This window comes from Hyaena hyaena, unplaced genomic scaffold, assembly GCF_003009895.1.
Source record: "Hyaena hyaena isolate Hyena2069 unplaced genomic scaffold, ASM300989v1 scaffold_1154, whole genome shotgun sequence".
Classification (NCBI taxonomy): domain Eukaryota; kingdom Metazoa; phylum Chordata; class Mammalia; order Carnivora; family Hyaenidae; genus Hyaena; species Hyaena hyaena.
Genome location: NW_024081788.1, coordinates 330,207 through 356,408, shown reverse-complemented (window position 1 = coordinate 356,408; position 26,202 = coordinate 330,207).

The following is a 26,202-nucleotide window of genomic DNA, read 5'->3' as shown; positions in this document are numbered from 1 at the left end:
TAATTACTGATTGTGAGGTGAAAGGCAACACAGGTATAATGGTGGCATTGGGGAAATTATTTAAATTCTCCATTTTAAGTTTGTAATTAAAAATATAGATATGAGCTACTGGCTGGCTCAGGCAGTAGTGCATGCAACTCTTGATCTTGGGGTCATAAGTTCAAACTTCATGTTAGGCATAGAGCTTACTTTTTAAAAAAGGTAGATAATAATGATATAAATGTTGCTAAGACTTAAATGATTTAATCTGAGTAAAGAATCTAAAATTGTACCTGCATGTAGTAGGCATTATATAATTGTTAACTATTTTTATTAGTAGGAACAATATAAAAGATTTATGACATTACTGTATGAAAGAAGTAAAGAACCTGAAATTTAAAATTTTAAATATACTATTAATAATAAGCATGGAAAATATAAGATATTTAGGAATAACCCTAACAAAATTTATAAAATATTTAATGAGTTAATTTAAAATTCTTATTAGAAGATAATCAAGGAGACATAATTAAATGTGAGAATATGCCATGTTTGTGGACTTGGATCCCATTAAAATATCAAATTTGCCCAAAAGGAACTAAAAATTTAACCAATTTCATTTAAAATTCATATGTTTCTATGTGTCTGTGTGTGTGGTCAAATTTCTAATGATGAGTAATTCTAATGCTGATTCTAGTAGAAGAGTAAAGAACAAGATAGAGAGTCAGATAAAATGGGATTTATTTCAAAGATTTCAAGACCTGTTTTAAACATATAGGAGTGTTATTCATACAGTTATAGACAATCCAATAACGCAGGATAGCCTAGATATAGACCTATGCAGATATGGAAATGTAATATGTAACAGAGATAGCATTGCACATGGTACACAAAAGGCAAATCTTACTATAAATAGTACTGGGATAATATTTGTGGAAAAAAAATCAGTTCTTGGGATGCCTGAGTGGCTCAGTTGGTTAAGCATCTGACTTAGGCTCAGGTCATGATCTCATGGTTTTTGAGTCTGAGCCCTGCATGGGGCTCTTTGCTGTCAGTACAGAGCCCACTTCAGATCCTCTGTACCCCTCTCTATCTACCCATTCCTCTCTTTCTCTTTTTCTCTCTCAAAAATAAACATTAAAAAAAATCAGTGCTTAATGGATTAAAGTTTAAGTGTGACAGAGCTTTTTGACTTGTATAAGAAACTATACGAAATTATCTTCATGGCCTTGGAATGGGGAAAGGACATTACACAAAGGCACAAACCCTTAAGTAAATATTTGATAAATCTTAATATATTAAAAAAAAAGAGAGAGATTCATTGGTATCCTGGGTGGCTCAGTCATTTGAATGTCTTACTCTTGATTTTGGCTTAGGTCATGATTTCAGGGTCGTGGGATTGAGCCCTGCATTGGTCTCTGTGCTGAGCATGGAGCCTGCTTAAGATTCTCTCCATCTGCTCTTCTCACCCACTCATGCTCTCTCTCTCAAATTAAAAAAAAAACCAAAAACTCATGTTCATCAAAAGACATTGTTAAGAATTAAACAAACAAAACTATACTGGAAAGCCAATTGTTTTCAACACAAAAGTATGACAAATATTTTATGCATTGTATACAAAATTACAATATTAAACTATGAAAACATAACTATTGATATGTCACTAAAGAAAATACATAAATTGCCATAAAGTGTGAAAAAATGCACTACACCATCCTAATCAGAGAAATGCAAATTTAAACCACAACAGTTTACATTCAGATTCATCAGGTTAGCTACAGTTTAAAATCTCTTTCAATACCAAGTGTTGTTGAAAACAAAGAGCAACAAAAATTTTTTATGCCCTCCTGGTAAAATTTGGAAAAGACTAATAAATTTGAAGGTGCACATATCCTTTGACGTAAGAAGGACTGACTTTGACATATACCATGGAAAGACTACTGTACTATTCAAACAGGTATTTTTAAGAATGTTTAAAGCATTGATGTTTGTAATCTCAAAAAATGGAAATAAAATAAATATCTACCAGATGAGTAAAATAAATATATTGCAATATGGTTAACTGAACATTAAAGTACATTGCAGAGGAATGAACCAAATCACTAGTATATACAAAGTAAAAAAAAAGAAAGCAAGTTGAAGATGTGAAGATGACATGCAATGATATAATTTATGTAATAGTAGCATTCAGTCAAACATTACAACAAATTCTTAAGTATATTTGCGTTGTAGTAAAATCACAAAGTAATATAAGGTTATGAGAAAAATTAAGAAGTTCTATATGTATTGAGAAGGAGAAAAATGAGATTAGAGTAGAATATACAAGGCTTTATTTGTAATATTTTATATTTTAAGATAATTTAGTGAGTTCATGTAAGTTGTTAAATTATTCCTTATATTTCTTTGTGTATTTTAAAAGTCACACAGAGTATTAGTGAAAAATAAAGTGTATATATATATATATATGTGTGTGTGTGTGTATATATATATATGTTTTAATTACAATTCAAACAAAAACAAAGTGATCCTCTTTTATGGAAGTTGTTTATTAATGAAAAAACTCTGAATGGTACCATTCACAAAAGCATATGGCCACACTTTGATTTATGTATCTGTGTGTATTAATTGGCCAAATAAGTGTAATTTTTTTTGAAAACAAAATAAATGTTTGGTGTAAGACCAAACCCGCAGCCATCTTTGCTTTAATCTTCTTAGCAGATTCCAAAGATCACTTATCAACTTGAACAATACTTGTACTAAAGTGAGTGACCACAGGATGAGATAAGTAGCAGAGCTAGCCAAGATGAGGCATGCGTCTGTATCTTATCAGTATTGAATGTTGCCTGTAATGATCATATTCATCTTTGCTTTTAATAACCTGCATAAGACTAACTTAATAACCCAAAACATTTTGCAAATCTTAGGTAAGTATTAGAGAATATACTTTTTTCAAAAATGTAGCTCTAATGAACCTGTGAATCATACATGCATTGCCTATTTTTACAACAAGATTATGATTCTGTAAAAAATAAAAATAACATAAGATTCTGTCTATAAGGTTATTAACATTTAATATATACTTAAATCATTTCTCTATTCCAAAATTATGATATTTATTTTATAAGCTAAATCTAACATATAAATTAATTTCTCTTAATGTCATTCTAATAAGGTATACATATTATAAGAGAGATACTTAATGAACTAGTTAACAGAATGATGGAGTTTGTTAAATTTAGCCAGTGTTTATTACAAGTTACTCTGTATCTGACATTATGGGCACATGAACATAGGGGCCACAGTGGAAGAGTTAGAGATTATGGATTCAACAGCATAGATTTTCATTTGCCAAGGCTAATCAACCTCTAACTGTTCAACCCGAGGGCTGCCTCTGATACAGCACTATATCTAGGGAAGTTGAACCAACCACTTGGAACAAGTTGGCTATATGAGGCACTTCTATCTTAGAAAGGTGAGCAGTTTTTCCTTTCAGGAATAGATCCATATGTCAAGTATGACTTTCCCTCATCTTACACAAAGCATTAGCCAACACTGTTATCTGGGGTGCATGGAATGCTTAATCTACAAGTATGTAATCCCATAGAGCACACCACTCAACCAGGGGACCCACTCACACTGAAGGAGGTATAAGAGTGGATCCATGACCGTAGGCTCCATTGGTCATTATCACATACCACACTATACCACACTATTCAGAAGTAGCTGGCCTCACAGAATTCTGGAAAAGCCTTTTAAAGTCACACCTGAAAAATCACCTGAAGGCAACACCTTTAGAGAATGGGGTATTATCCTTTAGAAAGTGGTGCATGAATTGAATCAGAGGCTTCTAATATGATCCTGTGATTCCAATACATAGGGCTGCAATCAAAGGTAAGAGTGATCAGGCCCCTTTTGTTTTTCATCCCTGCAACTCTGGGCTTTTGAGGGTTGAACATACTGGTTCCTAAGGAGAACACTGCCCAGAAAATGTAAGTAACCATTTATCCACAAGCTGTGGCTTCCCAGGGAACTTTGGACTTTTAGTATGTACTGAACAGCAGACAACAAGAGGCACCATTCTGATTTGAGTAATTGACTCTGATCAACAGAGGTTGGTAGGATTGTTTTTATACATTGTGGACAGAGAGGAATCCATGTGCACTTACTTGGATGATCTACGTGAGTGTCTTTTGGTACCACCTTGGCCCATTGTCATTGTGACCAAATACATGTAGCAACCTAGGCCAGAGAAGCATGTGATTGCAAGGGTTCAGACCCTGCAGGAATGAAGGCTTGCTTTCTACCTGCAGATAAGTAAACTAAAACTGCCAATGTAATAGCTAAGGGGAGGAAAATTTAGAATGACAGTGAAGGAAAGAATATGTCTGAAGTATATCTCCATAACTCTAGTAATCAAAGTTCATTCTTAAAACCTTCTTTTTCTAAGTTTTCTATTAGGGCAAAAACTGCACAGGAACATAAAGGATTAGAGAGTTTTCTCGTACCTCACCAAAGTCACAGTTTGGAACAGTTCTATGTTCCAAATTATTTGGAATCTTCTGTATGGGAGAATACTTCCATGTGGAAGATTTGTCTTTTCTGTTTACCTATTTAACCCTTTATTTATATCAGTATGGACTCATAGGGACTTATTTTATACTTTGCTTATAACCCCAAACATTAATTTTTTTGCTGAAATTATTCTAGCTTTTGTCACTGGGTACGATTTCATTTGGTTCCTTTGTCCCATTGACATATCACTATCATTATGTTTTTACAGTTTATTTCTAAATTATATTTTTTATTGGACATTGAATTTTGGCTTGGGCCTTTTTCCCCCCAGTACTTTCATGATGTTGTTATCTTGTCTTTTGCCTTCTACTATTTTTACTATTAATCTTAATTTTGCTTCTCTGAATGTAAGGTCTTTTTTTTTTTGTTTCACTTTATCTTGGTTATCAGCAGTTTTATAATAATGACCACATGTGTGTTTTTAATCCTGTAGCGGATTTGCGGAATTTCTTGAAGGTTTGGAGCTTGATGGCTTTCATTAATTTTGGAAAACACTTAGCTGTTATTTCTCCTGATAGTTCTTCTGTTTTATTCTCATTATTTTTTCTTCTGGGTCTCTATATCACACCATTCTATATTGTTCTACTGATCTCTGGTGTTCTGAGTTTTCATTCTTTTTTCCTTTTTGTGATTCCTTTTGGATAATTTCTATTGAACTACCTTAGAGCTTTTTTCAGCTCTTAACTCATCCAATGAATTAAAAATATTAAATTTTATTTTGGTACAATCTAAACCTTACAAAAAATGATAAGAACAAAATAATGAACTTCGAAAAGACATTATAGAATATGTTGCTCACATGACTTCCTATCATGCCCCAATACTTTAGTATGTATTTTCTATACAAGGATATTCCCCTATAAAAACATAATATATCCATATAAAATCAGGAAAATAATATTTACTTGTTATAAACATCTAATGTTTTCTTTCCATTCAATTTTTCTCACACTCTTAGTAAAAGTTCTACTGGGGAGAATCAGTGGGATGGTGGAAATGGCTGTGTATTTTCAGTTTCTACAAATTCCAGTCCATTCTATTGACTCATACTGTCATTAAAAACTCTGGCTAGTAATTCCTTGATTCAGCAGAGTAATTCAGCTTGCCCCGTTATACATCAATTCTCTGCTCTGCTTATTAATATCCAGTGTTCACAGTGAAGGGTATAGCTACTAAATTCTAGTCATTTAGTTTTGTATTTTCCTACCCATCCTCCTGCCCCCTGCTATTTAGTTTATTTGCTACAGTGGGAACAATTATTTGTGTTATCCTATATTTTGCTAAAAGTAAACCTCTACTTCTATGTATTGCTTTTTCTATTTTTTTCCTTTTGAACAGATTGTATAATTTTTCTTGTCATTTTGATTCTTTAACAAGTTCTGAAGTTATAGATTTCTTATTATTCTTTTTGTGTGTAGAATAGAAATTAAAACATACATAAGTTGTTAAAATCTAAATTTTCTTCCTTACCCTTCCCTGAGAAGATTATGTTGACTTTTCCATTAACTTGTCTCAAATGTTATATTATTGTTGGTATGCACCTTCATTAGAAGTCTTTAATCCCACAAAATATATTGTTATACAGTCATGTTCATTTAATTTTAGTTTCAATTATATAACTTTCTAAATCTTCAGTTTTTTCTTGCAGCTCAGACTCTTCTATCAGCCCTTTTGTTTCTGCCTGAAGTAAACCTTTAAGAATTTCTTTTGGTCAGTCCTTCGGTGGCAAATTGTTATGTTGGCAAACTCTTACAGCTTTATTTTTCTTGAGGCATAATTACTATACTGTGAAATTTATCCTTTTTTGTGTGTGGAATTCTATGACTTTTCATAAACACATACTACCATGTTACCACCATATTAAGATATGAAACATTGCCAACACCCCCAAGAATTTCCTCTTGTCACTTCATAGTCAGTTACTCTCTTACTTCCAGCCCCTGGAAACCATTGATCTGTTTTCTGTTCCTATAGTTTTGTCTTTTCTAGAATGATAGTATGTAGGTCTTTTAAGTTTGGCTTCTTTCACCTAGCTTAATGCATTTGTGATCTGTCCATGATGTTGTGTATAGTTTATTCTTTTTTATTGCTGAGTAGTATTCCATTGAATGAGGTACACAGTTTGTTTAACCATTCACTAGGTTAAAGTATATTTGAGGTGTTCATAATTTTTTGGCAATTATGAATATATCAGCTATAAATATTCATATACAGTTCTTAACATGTACATGACTTTTGCTAATGTCTAATAATGCTAAACATTATTACATGTGGTGTTTTCCATCCACATATCATCTTTCATTTTGCATGTACTCAAACCTATTTTTTAATTGGTTAGTTGTTTTCCTATTATTAAATTTTGAATTCTTTATATATTTTGGATAAAATTCTTTGTTAAATATGTTTTGCAAGTATTTCTTCCCAATCTGTGGCTTGATATTTTATTTTCTTAATGGTGTCTTCCAAAGAATTGAGGATTTTTAGTAGAAGAAATCCAATTTATATGTTTTAAATGGATTGTGCTCTTGGTATCAAGAAAGCTAAGAAATTTTTGCCTAATCTAAGGTCTAGAAGATCTCTCCTATATCTTCTTCTAGATGATTTATAGTTTTAGGTTTACACCTATGTCTCTGATTCATTTTGAATTATTCTATATTGAGAGAGATATGAATTGAGGTCTTAATTACATATTCATTTATTTCATATATATATATCCAATTATTCCAGCACTTTTTTAGAAAAAGATTATACATTCTCCATTGAAACAGTTTTGTTCTTTGTCTTAAATTAATTGACATATACTTGAGGGTTTATTTTTGTATATCAATTGTGTTTTGTTGATCTCTCCCTTTACCTAGGTTTATAGCTTTATAGTAAGGGTTGAAATCAGAAATTACATTCTTCTCTTCAACCCCAGGAAATTTTGTGAGAAGACTGCCTAATTTTAAGCAGAGTCAGATGTTTATTAAACAAGACAACTATCAATGCAGCACACACACATTAGGCCTAGAACAGGGTTCACTTTCAGTGTTCACAGAAGCTCACAGAGAAAAGAACAGTAGCAAATATGCATATTTTTTCTGTCTATTGCACTCAAGAGCAGTGCACCCTAATAAAGTTGTGCAGTATGTGAAGCTATTCCTTGAGGGATTCTGGCTTTGTAATATGATGTGTAAAAGCTGAAGCAATTGAGAAGCAATAGTACCTTCCCTGGCATAGGCAAGGGCTTTGAATTATGTTTTTTGTTCCATAAGGTCACCAACACTAGAACCCACCTTTTCTTGAGGTTGAAGAATCTATTCTTGGTCTATCCTCATCAAATGATCTTAGTCAGAGTTGCAGATTAATTGGTATTAATTATTTCCTAAATGTGGTAGAATTTACCAATAAAGATGTCTGTTTCTGGACTTTTCTTTGTTACGAAGTTTTTGATTACTGATTCAATTTCCTTACTGGTAATTGATTTGGTCAGATTTTCTATTTCTTCATGATTTAGTCTTGATAGGTTATAGGAATTTTTCATTTCTTATAGGTTGTCCTATATGAATTTAGGAATTTTTTCATTTCTTATAGGTTGTCCATTTTGTTGGCACTGTAATTGCTCATAGTAGTCTCTTATGATTTCTTTTATTTCTGTGTTTTCAGTTGTAGTGTCTCTGCTGTCATTTCTTTTTTTTTTTTTAATGTTTTATTTATTTCTGAGAGAGAGAGAGGGAGGGAGAGAGAGAGAGAGATAGAGAGAGCGAGCAGGGGAGGGTCAAAGAGAAGGAGACACAGAATCTGAAGCAGGCTCCAGGCTCTGAGCTGTCAGCACAGAGCCAGATGTGGGGCTCAAACCCACGAACCCTGTGATCATGGCCTGAGCCGAAGTCACACGCTTAACCAACTGAGCCACCCAGGCGCCCCTCCTCTGTCATTTCTAATTTATGTGTTTGAGTCCTCTTTTTTTTTTTTCCCTTGGTAAGTCTAGCTAAAGTTTTGTGAATTTTGTTTATTTACTTATTAATTTTTTTTAAACTAGCTCTATGGGGCGCCTGGGTGGTTCAGTCGGTTAAGCGTCCGACTTCCACTCAGGTCACTTTCCCCTGGTCAGTGAATTCGAGCCCCGCACCGGGCTCTGTGTTTTATAGCTCGTAGTTTTATTGGGGTTTTTTGTTGTTGTCTTTTTAGTTGCTATTTCTATTATTTCCACTATGACTTTTATTATTTCCCCCTTTCTACTAACTTTGATCTTCATTTGTTCTTCTTCTTCTAACTCCTTGAGGTATAAAGTTAGTTTTTTTTAAGTTGAACTCTTTTTTTAAGTTTTTAAATATAAGTGTTTATTACTATGAACTTCTCTCTTAGAACTGCTTTTGCTGCATTTTATAGGTTTTGGTGTTTGTATTTTCATTTTCATTTGTCTCAAGATATTTTTGATTTGTCTTTTGATTTTTTCCAAATTCATTTTATTAGACCACTGTTACACTGGTACTAAAACCAGACAAAGACATTATAAGAAAAAAAATAAAAAAACCAAACCAAAACAAAAAAGTCTACAAACCAACATCCCTGATGAGCATAGTTTAAAAAACCTTCAACAAAATATTAGCAAGTCAAATTCAACAATGCATTAAAAGGATTATATGCTGTGATCAAGTGAGATTTATTCCAGGAATACAAAATAATCCATCACTTAAATATCAATCAATGTGATACACTACATCGATGAAATGAAGGGTAAAAATCACATGTTTATTTTAGGTCCAGAAAAGGCATTTAATAAAATTCAACATCCATGCACAGTAAAAACTCTCACAAAACTGAGTATAGAGGGAAAGTGCCTCAACACGATAAAGGCCATTTTATGATAAATCCACAGCTAACATCATTTTCAAAAGTAAAATGATGAAAGCTTTTCCTCTAAGATCAGGAACAAGGCAAGGATACCCACTCTTATTACTTTTATTCAACATAATAGTGGAAATCCTAGCCAGAGCAATTGGCAAGAAAAAGAAGTAAAAGACATCAAAACCAGAAAGCAATAGGAAAACTTTCTATTTGCAGATGATATGACTCTAAAGGCTCTACAAAAGAATAAAAATGTTGGAACTAAAAAATGAATTCAGTAAAATTGCAGAATACAAAATTAATGTACAAACATCAATTGCATTTAAAAAAATTTCTTTTGCATTTCTATATAGTAACAATGGAGTATTAGAAAGAGAAATTAAGAAAATGATTCTAGTTACAACTGCATAGAAAAGAATAAAACACCTAGGATGAATTTAGCCATGTAGGTGAAGGACTGTACTCTGAAAACTATGACACTGATGAAATAAATTAAAGAATATAATCTAAAAGGAAAAATATTCCATTTTTATGATTGGAGGGATTAATATTGTTAAAATGTCCTTACCACCCAAAGCAATCTAGAGAGTCAATGCAATGCATATTAAAATTTCAATGGCATTTTTCACAGAAATAGAAGCAAAACAATCCTAATGTTTGCGTGGAACCAGAAAAGACCTCAAATAGCCAAAGTAACCTTGATAAAGAAGAGCAAAGCTAGAAGTATTGCACTTTATGATTTCAAACTATATTACAAAACTTTAGTAACCAAAACTGTATAGTATTGGCATAAAAATAGATACATAAATTAATGAGACAAAATAAAGAGCCTATAAATAAGCCCCTGCATTTATGCCAACTAATTTACAACAAATGAGCCAAAAACACACAATGAGGAAAGGATAGTTTCTTCAGTAAATGGTGCTGGGAAAACTGATCCGCCACATGAAAAAGAATGAAACTGGATCTTTATCTTAAACCATTAGCAAAAATCAACTAAAAATGGACTAAAGACTTTAACATAACACCTAAAACCATAAAACTCCAGAAGAAAACAGAGAGAGCAAACTCTTTGACATAAGTTTTGGTAAGGAATTTTTGGATTTGATGCCCAAAGCAAAAGCAAAAATAAATGGTAGGACTACATTATATTAAAATGTTTCTGCACAGCAAAGACTATCAATAAGATGAAAAGACAACCTAAATGTGGGAGGAAATATTTGCAAATCATATATTTGGTAAGTAGCTAATATCTAAAATATATAAAGAACGCATACAATTTCACAGCACAAAACAATCTGAATAAAAAATAGGCAGAGGATCTGAATAGACAGTTTCCCAAAGAAGACATACAAGTAAGCAACAGGTACATGAAATTGTCAGAGGAATGTAAATGAAAAGCACAATGAGATATGACCTCACATCTGTTAGAATGGCTTTTATCAAAAAGATAACGGGTAACAAGTGTTGGTGATGATGTAGCCAATAGGGAACATTTGTGCACTCTTGGTTGGAATTTAAGTTGGTGCATCTACTATGGAAAATACTATGGAGATTCCTCAAAAATTAAAAATAGAACTACCATATGAATCAGCAATTTTACTTCTAGTTGTATATTTGAAAGAACATTATTACTATCTCTAAATGATATTCTCATGTTCATTGTAGCATTACATACAATAGCCAAGATGTGAAAACAACCTAAGTGTCTACTGATGGAATAATGGACAAAGAAAATATTTTATATATAGGCATCAAAAAGAAAAAAACCCAAACCAGAAAGGGGCACCTGCGTGGCTCAGTGGTTAAGCGCCGACTTCAGCTCAGGTCATGATCTCACAGTTTGTGAGTTTGAGCCCCACGTCAGGCTCTGTGCTGACGGCTCAGAGCCTGGAGCCTGTTTGGGATTCTGTGTCTTCCTCTCATTCTGCCCCTCTCTTACTTGCGCTCTGTCTCTCTCTCAAAAATAAATAAATATTAAAAAAACAAAACAAAACAAACCCAGGAAATTCTGTCATTGGTGACAAAAAGATGAAGCTTGACAGCATTATGCTAAGTAAAATGAGTCAAACAGAAGAAGGCAAATATTGTATCATCCGACTTATATGTGGAATGAAAAAAAAATCTGAACCCGTGAATACAGAGAACAAATTGATTTTTGCCAGATTTGGAAGGAGAAGGGGGTCAGTGGAAGAAATGGCTGAAGATGGTCAAAGGGTACAAACTTCTGTTTATAAGATAAATAAGTTCTTGGGATGTAATATACAGCATGATGACTATACTAGATAATACTGTATTCTGTATTTGAACGTTGTTAAGAGAGTAAATCTTAAAAGTTCTTTTCACAAAAAATAAAATTTATAACTATGTGTGGTGGTTTAACTAAACTTATTATGGTAATAATCTCACCATATATACATCTATGAAATCATTATGTTGTATTCTTTAAGCTAATGTACTATTATACATCATTATTTCTCAACAAACCTAGAAAAATCTTTTCTTTAAGAAGTAGGATTATCAGGGGCGCCTGGGTGGCTTAGTCGGTTAAGCGTCCGACTTTCACTTAGGTCATGATCTCGCGGTTCGTGGGTTCGAGCCCCGCGTCGGGCTCTGTGCTGACTGCCAGCTCAGAGCCTGGAGCCTATTTCAGAGTCTGTGTCTCCCTCTCTCTCTGACCCTCCCCTGCTCACGCTGTCTCTCTCTCTCCTAGAAATAAATAAAAATATTTAAAAAAAAGAAGTAGGATTATCATACTTTAATTTTTCTATGATTGTGTTATATAAACCAGACATAATAATTTTCAACATTTGCCTATTCTTGAAAGTTCAGATAAAAGCTAGCTGTTATAATATTTTGCAATTTCTTGTCCTCCACCCATAGAAATGAATCACAATTTTCTCTGAATTTCCACAACATTTTAGTTTTTCCAATAATATAGCAGCTGAAAGAAAGAGAAAAAGATCTCTGTCAGTCTTAAGTTTTGGTGTTCTGCAATTCCAGTTTTCCTCTAGGGTCTTAATTTTTCTTAATGTTCATCTGATGGTTCTTTATTATTTTTTTGCTCATTAATTTTTAAAGGAATTTTGACTCTGTTTTATGAAGTATTTTGTTGTTGTTGTTTTAATGAGAGGATTGATCTAAAAAACTAGCTCATCACTGATAACAAGTATGGATTATTTCTCACCATTTTAAATTATTTGTTCCATTAGAATAACACTAAATTATTGTCTCTGTGTAAAATATAATTTACTTTCTAAAAAATTGAATATATTTTATTAATAAGAAAAATCTGGAAGAATTAACATTATCTGTTTTTAATTTAAGGTATATTGAGCAACCAATATATAGAAAGAGGGCAGAAAATATTTCTTTCATTAACATATCTTGTATCTTGTGATGAAATGTAAAACTTGGGCTGAAATTTTGTGACTTGTTATTTTCTATTGTGTTCCTATAAGATGTTTTTTGGCTGAATATTGTTAGAGTGGTTCCCCTTCAAAAGAGGGCTGAAAGTTTTTAAACACCCATGCCTATACCAAAATTTTAACAGCTACAATAATAATATTATTTTAATAATTCATCAAAGAATAAGTATGTGATGTATTTTGAATGGAAATACCACTATTTCTATTGTCTTTAACTTTCTCAGGCTAACAAGGAGGCAGGCAGAAGAAAAGGTAACAGGATTCCAAAGTCTCATATTTTACATCAAACTCAAGAAATATTGTCTTATCTGAAACTGTTAAGATTACTTTGGTATTCAGGTTGAATAATCTATGCTATGTATTATAAAGTAAGTTGATATATGATTAAGCAGGAATTGCTGACAGGGTGTTAAATCATAATGTTCAGAGCTTGTTAAACAAATCTTATTGCTATGGGAATTGAATTTCCATATTTGTGTGAATTTAAAATGTTAAATCTTTTTCATTCATTATTTCATTGATATCATTATCCATCTATTCACTCATTTTCTCAACGAGAATTTATATATCATCTGGTAAAAGATATATTCACTTTGATAAATGGCCAATGGAATTAAAGACCTGCATTCAAGTTTCACCACAGCATATGACATCAGAGAGATTACCACTTAATTCACAAAAGAGAGAGAATCTGACTTGGGAAATTTCTTCTTGTTCTGTAATTCCCATCTATGTTACAAATTTTTATAGGAGAGTATCTGACCTCTTGTGATTTACAACATACTAAAGAGATAAGAAAATGACATTGTTAGGATACCTGTAAAGAGCTTTAAATAGTATTAATCAATACTTAAAATAATTAACTTTATTAGCGTTTGAATGCAGACGCTGTCAGCAAGTTCAGAAATCTCCAGAGGATGGCCTTTCAAGCCTAGAATCTTGATCCTGAGTGTCCCAGTGACTCACTCTCACCAAAATCATAAGACTTTCTAGTGTGTAATGTAGAATGCCAGTTTGTTTATTTATTTTAATTTCCAATGACACAAATCATCCCCAGTGAATCATCTTGAGCAGTATATTCTGCACACCAGAAAAACTACATGGGAAGCTAAGCTATTGGTAGGATTTTCTTTTAGGGGATTCTCATAGGCTCCAATGATCTACAATGGGAGCTACAAATGGGATTTTATGTTTAATAGCATAAGGTTCCAGGGTCTCTGCAAATCAAGTCAATGAGATCGAATAGTCAGATCGTAATTTTTTTTAAATGTTTTTTTATTTATTTCTGAGAGAGAGAGAGAGACAGGGTGAGCAGGGGAGGGTCAGAGAGAGAGGGAGACACAGAATCTGAAGCAGGCTCCAGGCTCTGAGCTAGCTGTCAGCACAGAGCCCAACGTGGGGCTCAAACCCACGAACCGTGAGATCATGCCCTGAGCCGAAGTCGCACCCTTAACTGACTGAGCCACACAGGTGGCCCTGATCATAATTTAAGATATTTGCAAGTGCCAGTTCTAAGTACTCTGCTGACTAATTATCTAGACTAGTGATTGACCAAACTCAATTTAGAATGATTCATTACTTCTTAAGATTTACCAATACATTTAACTAAGGAACAGTCAAATCTTGTGGGTGTTGTTATATCTTTTTGGCTATCTTTAATTCAGTCTGTGTGGAATTTGGAGCATGTCTTACTAATGGCAGTATTAGTCATTTATATCCAAGGTCTAAAATTAAGTGATTCTCAGGGTGCCTGGGTGTCTCAGTGGTTAAACATCTGATTTTGGCTCAGGTCATGATCTTGTGTTTGTGGGTTCAAGCCCCACATTGGGCTCTGTGCTGACAGCCCAGGGCCTGGAGCCTGCTTCGGATTCTGTGTCTTCCTCTCTTTCTGTTCTCCCTGCTCAGGCTTTGTCTTGCTCTGTTTCTCAAAAATAAATAAACATTTAAAAATTTTTTAAAAAGATGAAGTGATTCTCATGAGAAGCTAAGACTGATTATGCCATAAGACAGTAGTCAGGTAGAAGGTATGTCTTCCTCTAATCTTCCTTCACTGACACCTGGAGAACAGCATTCACTCCCAGCAGGGGCAGTTGGCCACTGTTTTCAGCCTCTTTCAGGAACTTTTAGAATCACTCTTAAGTATACCAGCAAAAGCTTAGCGCTGCCACTACCCCTCCTTCAGAAGTCTGAGAACTCCCTTTCCAGTTCTGTTTTTTTTTTTTTTACTAATTTTTTTAATGTTTATTTTTGAGAGAAAGAGAGACAGAACAAAAGCAGAGAGAGGAAGACAGAATCTGAAGCAGGCTCCAGGCTCTGAGCTGTCAGCACAGAGCCCGATGCAGGGCTCGAACTCACGAACTGCAAGATCACAGCCTGAGCCAAAGTCGCTTAACTGACTGAGCCACCCAGGTGCTCCTCAAGTTTCTCAAGTTCCTAAGGTACTAGTAGCACCTAAGACACTTCTCTCCATCAAAAATCTGAATACCTAATTCACAAAGCCTCACCTCTGAACTCCAATCTACTCTTTTATGCCACCAGCTTCGGAGTCATAGCTGATTGCTACAGCTATTATCTCTGAGTTATTTAAGCATCCCTCTTTTGTTCTTTTGACACCCCAAAGCTTATGTAACCATTTTTCTATATTAAAGTTCTTTTGTGGAACTATGTAGATGTTTTCCATTTTCCAGGCTGGACCCAACTTTTAACAAAAAGTTAAACTTTTTCTTAACTATTTTAATGATATGGCTGTAATAGTTATAGATTAAATTGGAATATGGTACATTTGCCCTTGGATTACTAAATTAAAATTATGGGGATTTTTTTTTTCTAGCCTCTCTCTGTCTCTTTCTTATTTTCTCTCATCTCTATCTATCTGGACCATCTATATCATCTCTCTCTCTCTCTCTCTCTCATATCTGTATCTGTGGAAGTAGATGAAATTCAGAAGGGGAAACATTATCTTGACACCTGAATATAACTGCTAAAATTTAGTACTGTTTAGTATGGAATGCACCTTATTAATAAAAATTAAAACATTATTGTTTATTATTCTACTTTTAAAAGAACAGTAAGAGGTTGTTTAACAGGTGGACCACAATTAAGAATACTATCGTTAAAGCTAGGTTTCAGGAAAATAACTTGATGATGTTTTAAATATTATAACTTAGAGATTACATTCAGATATTGTATTAAATAGATGAGAATGTTTGATACCTTTTATATGGGAAATTTCAATGACAACTATTTACCATTTCTTTTCTATGCATGGCTATTTAGGATTCATGTAGAAAATAACTGGATCATTCAAATGTGATCAATACATTTTTCTTCTTTCCTTGCTTTGTGTCCAGTACAGATGTAAATGCCTGAAAACAAAAATTGGTGTCTGTGATAGCTATTCAAAACAATATAAAATTACCTCTTTTTATTTATTTATTTATTTTAAATTTATTTCAAAGAGAGAGTGTGTGAGCAGGGGAAGGTCAGGGAGAGAGTGAGATACAGAATCTGAAGCAAGATCCAGGCTCTGAGCTAGCTGTCAGCACAGAGCCTGATGCGGGGCTCGAACCCACAAACTGTGAGATCATGACCTGAGCTGAAGTCGGACGCTTAACCGACTGAGCCACCCAGGCACCCCTAGAATTACCTCTTTTAAGAGAAGTGGATTATAGTAGCCATCATTCAGTAGTATTATGTTATAAAGTGTGAGAGGGTTTAACTTCTACCTCATTTTTCCCTAAAAGAGTCTTCGGTGGTGGGTATTCATGAACTCTATCTTTGCTTTGCAGTATAAAATTCTGGAGACATTTTCTAGGTAGGTGCAGAACTAAATACCACACATATGTCATTTCTATTTTCTAGTTAAGACAACAGAGTTTTAAATAAGTGCTAAAATAAAAATAGTACAAGTTATTTGAAAAAGCAATAGAATAAACATAATTTATGATAAGTAAAACTGTCACTTTTTGCATATGACCTGATACCAAATATAGAAAAATCCTAAAAACTCCACGAAAAAACTGTTAGAGCTAATAAATAAATTTAGTAAGGCAAGAGGATACAAAATCATGGTGTTTCTATAAACTAATAACAAACTATCAGAAAGAGAAGTTAAGAAAACAATCCAATTTGCATTTTCATCTAAAGGAATAGAATACCTAGGAATAAATTTAACCAAGGAAGTAAAAAAAATGCATACTGAAAACTACAACACTGGTGAAAGAAATTGAAGAAGACAAAAATAAAAGGATATTCAGTGCTCATGGATTGGAAAATTAATATTGTTAAAATGTCCTTACTACCTAAAGTAATTTACAGATTCATTTTTTTTAAATGTTTTATTTATTTCTAGGAGAGAGAGAGAGAGACAGCGTGAGCAGGGGAGGGTCAGAGAGAGAGGGAGTGACAGACTCTGGAACAGGCTCCAGGCTCTGAGCTGGCAGTCAGCACAGAGCCCGACGCAGGGCTCGAACCCACGAACAGTGAGATTCAATGCAATCTCTATCAAGACACCAACAGCATTTTTCACTAAACTAGAAATAATTCTAAAATTTGTGTGGAACCACAAAAGATCCCAAAGAATCAAAGCAATCCTGAGAAAGAACAAAGCTGAAGGTATCACACTCCTGACTTCAAAGTATACTACCTAGCTGTAGTGATCAACACAGTATGGTACTGGCACAAAAAACAGACACACAGACAGATCGGAACAGAATTGAGATCCCAGAAATAAACTCACACATATATGGATGGCAAAGGAACTGAGAATATACAATAAGGAAAGGGCAGTCTCTTTAATGAATGGTGTTGGGAAAACTGATCAGCCACATGCAAAAGAATGAAACTAGACCACTCTGTTATAACGAACACAAAAATTAACTCAAAGTGGATTAAAAGGCTTGAATTTAATACCTGAAACTATAAAATAGCTAAAAGAAAACATAGGCAGTAAGCTCCTTGACATCAGTCTTAGTGATGTTTTTGTGGATCAGATATATGGCAAAGGAAAGGGAAATAAAAACAAAAAATAAACAAATGGGACAAAATCAAACTAAAAAATTTTTGCACAACAAAAGCAACCATCACCAAGATGAAAAGGCAAACTACTGAATGGGGGAAGTTATTTGCCTGATACCTGATAAGGGGTAATATCCAAAACATATAAAGAAGTTATATGACAAAAAACAAACAACCTAATAAAAAATGAACAGAGGATTTGAATAGATATTTTTTCCAAAGTAGAAATACAGATGACTGATACAAACATGAAAAGATATTCAGTATCTCTAATTATTAGGGAAATGCAAATCAAAACCACAATGAAATATCACCTCATACCTGTTAGAATGGCTATTATCAAAAATACAAGAAATGGGGGCCCCTGGATGGCTCAGTCAGTTGAGTGTTCAACCCTTGGTTTCAGCTCAGGTTATGATCTCTTGGTTTCTTGAGTTCGAGCCTCGCATTGCACTCTGGGCTGACAGTGATGGGCCTGCATGGCAATCTCTCTCTTGCTCTCTCTTTGCCCCTCCCCCATTCAGACTTCTCTGTCTCTCTCAAAAATCAATCAATCAATAAATCTTAAAGAAAGATAAGAAATAACAAGAGTTGATGAGGATGTGAAGAAAAGGGAACCTTTGTATATTGTTGGTGAGGTAGTAAATTGGTGCACCCACTGTGGGAAACAGTATGGAGGTTCTTCATAAATTTTAATATAAGAGCTACTATATGATTCAGCAATTCCACTTCTGAGTATTTATCTAAAGAAAACAAAAACATTAATTTGAAAAGATACATGCACCCTTATGTTTATTGCATTAGTTACACTAGCCAACATATGGAAGTAACCAAAACATCCATCAATGGATGGATGGATAAAGAAGTTCTAGTATATTATTATATGCAATAGAATACTACTTGATTGTAAAAAAAAGAATGAAATGTTGACATTTGCAACAGCATGGATGGACTTTGAAGGTATTATGTTAAATGAAATAAATCAGAAAAATAAAGACAAATAACATGATTTTACTTATATTTACAAAAACAAAACAAAACAACAAAAAATGAAACAAAAATAATTCATAGATACAGAGAACAGATTAGTGGTCACCAGATGTGAAAGGGGTTGGGGGGGTGAGGAAAAAGGTGATCAACTGTAGAATGATAGATGGTAATAGACTTTTGGGTGTGATCATTTTGTGGTATATACAAGTGGCAAATTGTAATGTTCACCTAAAAATTATGCACATGAAAATACTCTAAAGTTTAAAAAAAACTAGAAAAAATGGAAATAAGTAAGAAAGAAATATATAATGGATGCACGGAATAGGCTCTAAAACGATAATAGCTTGAGAGAACACCTCTCTGCAAATAAGATAATTTAAAGGTAATTTTTAGTTTTGCATTTTATGATAAATGTATATAGTTGAGAATTTTGTTCAGATAAGTAACAAATAATAGAAACACAAGAGACCAAATTCTTGTGGAGAGAAAGATAATAAGATAATTAAGACATCTGTATTAAATAGTTACAGGTACTTCTTATATGATGAAAGCCACTCCTTCCTTTTTGAGAGAGAGAGTGCAGGGAAGGGGCAGAGAGAGAGCGAGAGACAGAGAATCTGATGGTGCAGAACCCCACACGGGGCTCAAACTCACAAACTGTGAGATCATGACTTTGGTCGAAATCAAGTCAGTTGCGTAACTCACTGAGCCATTAGGCACCCCATCCATTTCCTTCCTGATAACATTCCTTAAATCACCAGCATTATTTGTGTTATTACCTATACAACAACACCTTGGAATAATCACCTTCATATAAAAGTTATAATTTATGTTTTGACTAAATTTTACCATCTATTAAATAAATAGCAACTTCATCTTAGCTTTCAGCAGAGGGCACTGGAGCACATCGTGGAAAAACAACCAAAATTTCTAATGCAAAGAAGTATTTAATGCACGGAAAACAGTTTAAAACATGTCCTGTGTTTTACATAAGATAATTAGACATGAGCAACTGATAAACTTATCAACATTTTTTAAGACCGTATTTTCACTATAATGAATTTGTGAAAACTTTTGTTTCTATTGCAATTTTCGAAATGCCTACTTTGTTCTTTCGAGCACAATGCAAGTAACCTATTATAATTTGGTGACAATGTAGCCTGCTCATTTATATGGATTAAGTATCCAGCTATGATAAAAAATTTAACAGCTCTTTAATAAACTAAATCTTTCTGTCTCTACACATAATAAATGGATTTGTCAGGCCTCAGAAATTGACACTCTTTTTTTTGTTCTATACAAGTTCATTAAAATATGTATGATATGGGAGCATTCTAGCTTTGTTTCTGCCATAAGACAGATGATAAAGATAAAACTCCTTTATTTCATTGCACTTAGTAGAGATTGCAAGACTTCTAATGGCTTAAATAACAAGCTTTTATAAGTATTCAATAAAGAAGCTAACCTTTTTGTTTTAGTAAGGCAGTTGTAATGATTGCATAGTATTATAAACTTGAGACTAAAGTTATTTTGAAGACTTCAGCTTCAGATTAAGACAAAATGAATGATTATAAAAAAAGACAGCCAAAATAAGAATAATGAATAATTATTGTAAATTTCTTCCCTTTATAATGAACATATTTTAATGAAAGCAAACTGTATCCTTGTTTTATTTAATTTTTGTATTGGTCTGTAGTGGAGGTAAGAATTAGTGATCTTGCAAAATACTAATTTATAGTAGAAATTTTAGTATAATTTTCTATCCATTCTCAGGATTCCACTGATGGAAGGAATTGTTATTTATGTTGTAACATCAGTGTACATTTTATAATTTATTGTCCTTCAGTGGAGAAAGAACATCGCTGATGTTCTTGTTGTTTGAAAAAGTGGGCAATTAAAAATTCAGAATGAAGAGTCACACTTAATTAAATCAAAGTTCTTTACATATTTAAAACTCAAGTAGAGAAACGTCTGTATTGAAAAATGACCTAATTTATGTGAATTGTACAGCAGGAAAATATATATGGCCACAAGTTTTGATTGTCATTTTTGCTTTGGTTAATGGATGTACTATGATCAAAATAGAGCAAAACATAATATTAAGCCAAGCTGCTCACACAGTTCTTAACTTTCCTCCATGGGAACAAATTGCTGTCTGGAGAGCAAATAGAAGAGCCAGAGCAGAGACTTAAAAACAGTTTTAAAGATACTAGCCAATACTAGCCCCAAATAAATAACAATTACAGAATAGAAAAAAATTTATAATCATAATCTGATAAGACTGGATAAGATGGTTTTGGCACATTGAGGTACCATGGAAATAAAGAGTCAAAGATGTTCTTTTTTTTCCTTTTTTTAAAAATGACTTTTTAGCTTTTTAATGAAATTGAGAGATACAGAGATTTCTCATATGTCCCTTCCCCCCCACCCCACATTCATAGTGTTCACTATTACTACTAACATCACTCACCAGAATGGCACTTTGTTTTTTTTTTTTTTCCAAAAATGCACCTACATTTGTACATCATCATCACTCAAAGTCCTTAGTTTACATTAAGATTCACTCTTGATTTTGTATACTCTATGGGTTTGAACAAATATATTTCACTGCCCTAAAAGTCCTCTGTGCTCTGCCTATTCACTGCCCTCCCGACTGACCACTGATCTTTTATTTGTTTTCTCCAGAATGTCATATGGCAGTAATCATACAGTATTTAGGCTTTTCAGATTGACTTCTTTCTTGATGTTCCTTGTGTTTTTTTGTGGTTTGGTAGCTCATTTCTTTTTAGTTCTGGATAATATTCTATTGTTTGGATGCACCCAGTTTGTTTAGCCTTTCACCTATTGAAGAACATTTGGATTGCTACCAAGTTTTGGCAATTAAGAATGTAACTGGTAAAACATCCGTGTGTAAGTTTTTGTGTGGAGATAAACTTTCAGCTTCCGAGAACAACTGCTAGACTATATTGTTCGAATATGTTTAGTTTTATAGCAAACCACCATACTGTCTTCAAAAATAGCTGTAGGATTTTGTAAGTATGAGATTTCCTGTTGCTCCACATCCTCACCAACACTTGGTGTTCTGGATTTTGGCCATTCTAATAAGTGTGTAGTGGTATCTCATTTGTTTCATTTTTCTGATAACTTGTGATGTAGAGTATCTTTTCATTTGCTTATTTACCATCTGTGTATCTTCTTTGGTGAGATATCTGTTAAAGCCTTTGGCCCATTTTTTAAATTGGGTTATTTGTTTTCTTATTGTTGAGTTTTAAGAGCTATATATTTTGGATAATAGCCTTTATCAGGTATACATTTGAAAATATTTTCTTTCAGTCTATGGCTTGTTTTATAATTCTTTTGATATTGTCTTTCACAGAGCAGAAGTATTTAATTTTAATGAAGTTCATCTTATCAATTATTTCTTTCATGGATTATGTTTTTGTTGTATCTAAAAGGACATCACTGAATCTGAAGTTATGTAGGTTATCTTTTATGTTATATTCTAGGAGTTATATAGTATGTTTTACATTCTATGATCCATTTTGAGTTAATTTTTGTGATGGGTGTGAGGTCTGTGTCTAGATTTATTTTTTTGCCTCTGGATGTCCAATTAATTCAGAACCATTTGTTGTAGAGACTGTCTTTGCTCTGTATTGCCTTTGCTCCTTTCTCAAAGATTCGTTGACTATATATATGTAATATATAAAATTTACATTATACAAAATGCATAAAATATATAATTATATGTTATGTATTGTATTGTTTTTAAATATATATTGTCTGTCTATCAATCTGTCTGTCTATCTATCTAATATCTGGGGTCTTGGGCTCTTTTGCCTTGATTACCGTAGATTCATTTTAAGTCTTGAAGTAAGGTAATGCCAACTTTATTTTTCTTCTTGAATATTGTGCTAGCTATTCTAGGTCTTTTGCTTTTTCAGTTAAACTTCAGAATTGGTTTGTTGACATCCATAGAATAACTTGCTGGGATTTTGATTGTGATTGCATTGGATCTATAAATCACGTTGGAAAGAATTTACATCATGACAATATTGAGCCCTTCTATCAAAGAACATGGACTTTTCTCCATTTATTTAGTTCTTTCATTCATTTGGGTTTTGTAGTTTTCCATATATATACATATAAACATATATTATATATATAAATATTGCATATATATATAAATATAAATATATATTGTTTGTTTAGTGTCTGTTTTGTTTTATTTATTCCACATTATTTCAGTTTTGGGGGTGCTAATGTAAGGGTATTGTGTTCTTAATTTCTAAGTGTGTTTATTCATTAGTAGTATATAGGAAAACAATTTATTCTTGTAAATTAATCTTGCAATAAAACCCTGCAAGCTTGTTTTAATTGCTTATAAATTCCAGGGTGTTTTTTTGGTTGATTCTTTGAGATTTGCTACATAGGTAATCATGTCACCTGTGAACATGTCTTTTTTCTCAATCTGTATGGCTTTTATTTCATTTTCTGGCTTCATTGCAATTAATAAGGGCTTCCAGAACAATGTTGAAAGCAAGTAATGAGAGGGGACATCTTTTTCTGTTTCTGTTTTAGTAGGAAACCTTTATATTTCTCACCAGTAAGTATGATGTTAGCTGTAGGGTTTTTTGTGGACAGTCTTTATCAAATTGAGAAAGTTTGTCTTTATTCCTAGTTCACTATGAGTTTTTATCATGAATAGGTGTTGGATTTTGTCAAATGCTTTTTGTGCATCTGTTGATGATAATGTATATATATATTTTTAAGTCTGTTAATGTGATGGACTACAGTTACTGACTTTTGAATGTTGAGCCCATCTTGCACCCCTAGGATAAATCCCACTTGGTTGTGGTATATAATTCTTTTTATTCATTGTTGGATTCGACCTGTTAATATCTTGTTGAAGATTTTTGCATCTATATTCATGAGATATTGATCTGTGATAGATTTTCTTATAATATGTGTCTGGTTTTGATCTAGAGTAATGCTGGCCTCATAGAATGAAAGCTATTCTTAAAATTCACAATTGCATTAGAAATTCTTGGGTTAGGCCAAATGATATCCTGGAAGTTTTGGCCCTTCTAGAATTAGCTGAGTGCAATTACAATTTTCCTCTCTCAAATATGTCATATTTTCAAGTAACATTAGGTCTGAATAATTGTCACCAGTTATTTATGTACATTTCCCTATTTGCTCAGATATTTTATTTAGTGCAGGATACTTTAAGTGCTTTTACAATATCCTTGTATAATAAAATGATATCTATTTTTTCACTTTACAGATGACAAAACTAAGGCATGAAAATCTTAAGTATCAGAACAAAATTCAGTGATCAGTCAATAAAAGAACTAGTTAGGTCCTTTGTTTACTAAACTTGCTGACAAAAAAATTCTGTAGAAGTAATTGAAGTGCAATAACATTCAACTCAGCAATTGCTGTTGTTGCTTTAAAATTTTTAACCTGGTTTATAAGTTGAGTTATATTAGAAATAAGCCGAGGTTATTCCTACAGTGAGGCTACATCCTAGGCTTATAGAAAATAAATCTTTGACATTTTTATAACTTTCCCTGCACAGATAGCCATGTCAACATCTTCAAAAGAAAGTGTGCCTAGGAAAAAATATCATGTTTTCTCATTTCTAGCATTCTCTTCTTGTTCCCCAGTTCAATACGTAGCAGAAAATTTGCCTAGAGCTGATATACTCTGAGTTGTCTTCAAAGCATTCAGCAACACTGAAGAAAATCAACTCAACTTGAGATGGAAAAGACAACAAGAAGCATTTTAAAATTTCTTTTTAGGTCTGCTGACTCATTCTCATTACCACTATCTTCTGATTCTTAATAAGTCCACTGTAATTTTCTTTTAAACTCTGCTCAAGTGGTCCCATACTTATTTTTATAGCAAATGTTCAGTGTTCCATTAATAGGACTCCCAAACTAGGTTTAAAGGCAATGGTAATTTATAAAATTTGAGGTATGCAGGAACATGGAGCAGCCCAGAAATAGTTGTTATTCACTCGGAATTGTCTTACTATACATTTTTTTAAATAACTCAGTTTCAATAGAATCAAGGAGGAAGCAATATCAGAAGAGGATTCTTATTAAATTATAAGCTCTGTTAACACAGTGTTTTAATAGATTTATTTTACTCTCCAGGAAAATTTATTTATTCCCAAAGTACAGATTTAGGTAGATAGGTAGGAGACAAATCAATAGCATTTTTCATTTTCTTTACCTATTAAGCTTTACATTCAAGTGAATTGGGTTATTATCATCAAATAAGAGAAGGATACATGTGTTTAGGAATTTAAAGAAGAATCATCTTTACCTCCTGCCCTTATATAGCACCATTCTTCACTGTTTTGCTATGTTAAGGAGAAACAGTTCTATTTTCAAATGCCTCCAGAAGACAAATATTCTTTATTTTGTGATCACATGTGCATCTTATTGACTAAGCACAAAATTACTGTAGAAGATATGCTATTGGTTCTCTAAGATCTTATGTTTGAAAAATGCCTATTATTAGAAGGCAGCATTAGGAACTGTTCTTGTTTTTGTACTTCCTTTCCCTCTTGATGTATGCAGGATCAAATTAGCCTTATTCCCTTCTCCATTTCCCAAGGTATTACTGTTTCCAGATTTTAGTTCTCAGCCCACTATATTATTTCAGTCAAACTGTCTCTCTTTTGATCATTGAGATAATAGGGATTGTCATACTATACTGGTAAGATTATTGGACTTTGAATCAAATATGAGTTTTAGTTCAAACTTCTTCACTTACTATTATGTCATCCAAGGCAAATCAGTTAACCTTTCTGGGTCTTAGTTTTCTCATATTTTACTTTATTTTTTAATTATCTATTTTGTTTTATTTTATTTTTTATTTGAGAGAGAGAGAGAGAGAGAGAGAATCTGAAGCAGACTCCCCACTCAGTGCAGAGTGTGATGCAGAGCTCAGTTCCATGACCCTGGGGTCATGACCTGAGGCAAAATCAACTGTTGGACACTCAACCAACTAAGCCACCCAGGTGTCCCAGTTTCCCCATATTTTAAGTTAAAATAATGGTAGTAATATCTATATTGCATCATTTTTTATGAACTCCATATCAGTTATTTGTAAAAATGATCAAAGATTATTTTTTTAAATGGAAACTCTTTGAGGACAGAGATTATGCTTTACCGTTTTATAATAATGTGCCTAATAGACTACATTGGTTTAGTAAGTAAGGAATGAAAAATATGAATGCATGTATTTATAAAAGGATTTCTAACTTTAAATGCTAATTATTTAGACATTCTAAAACCTACCTACTACAATCAGGAGACATTTGTGGAGTAGCTACTAGGTACAATGCACTCAACTATGTGTTTTAGATAATATAAGA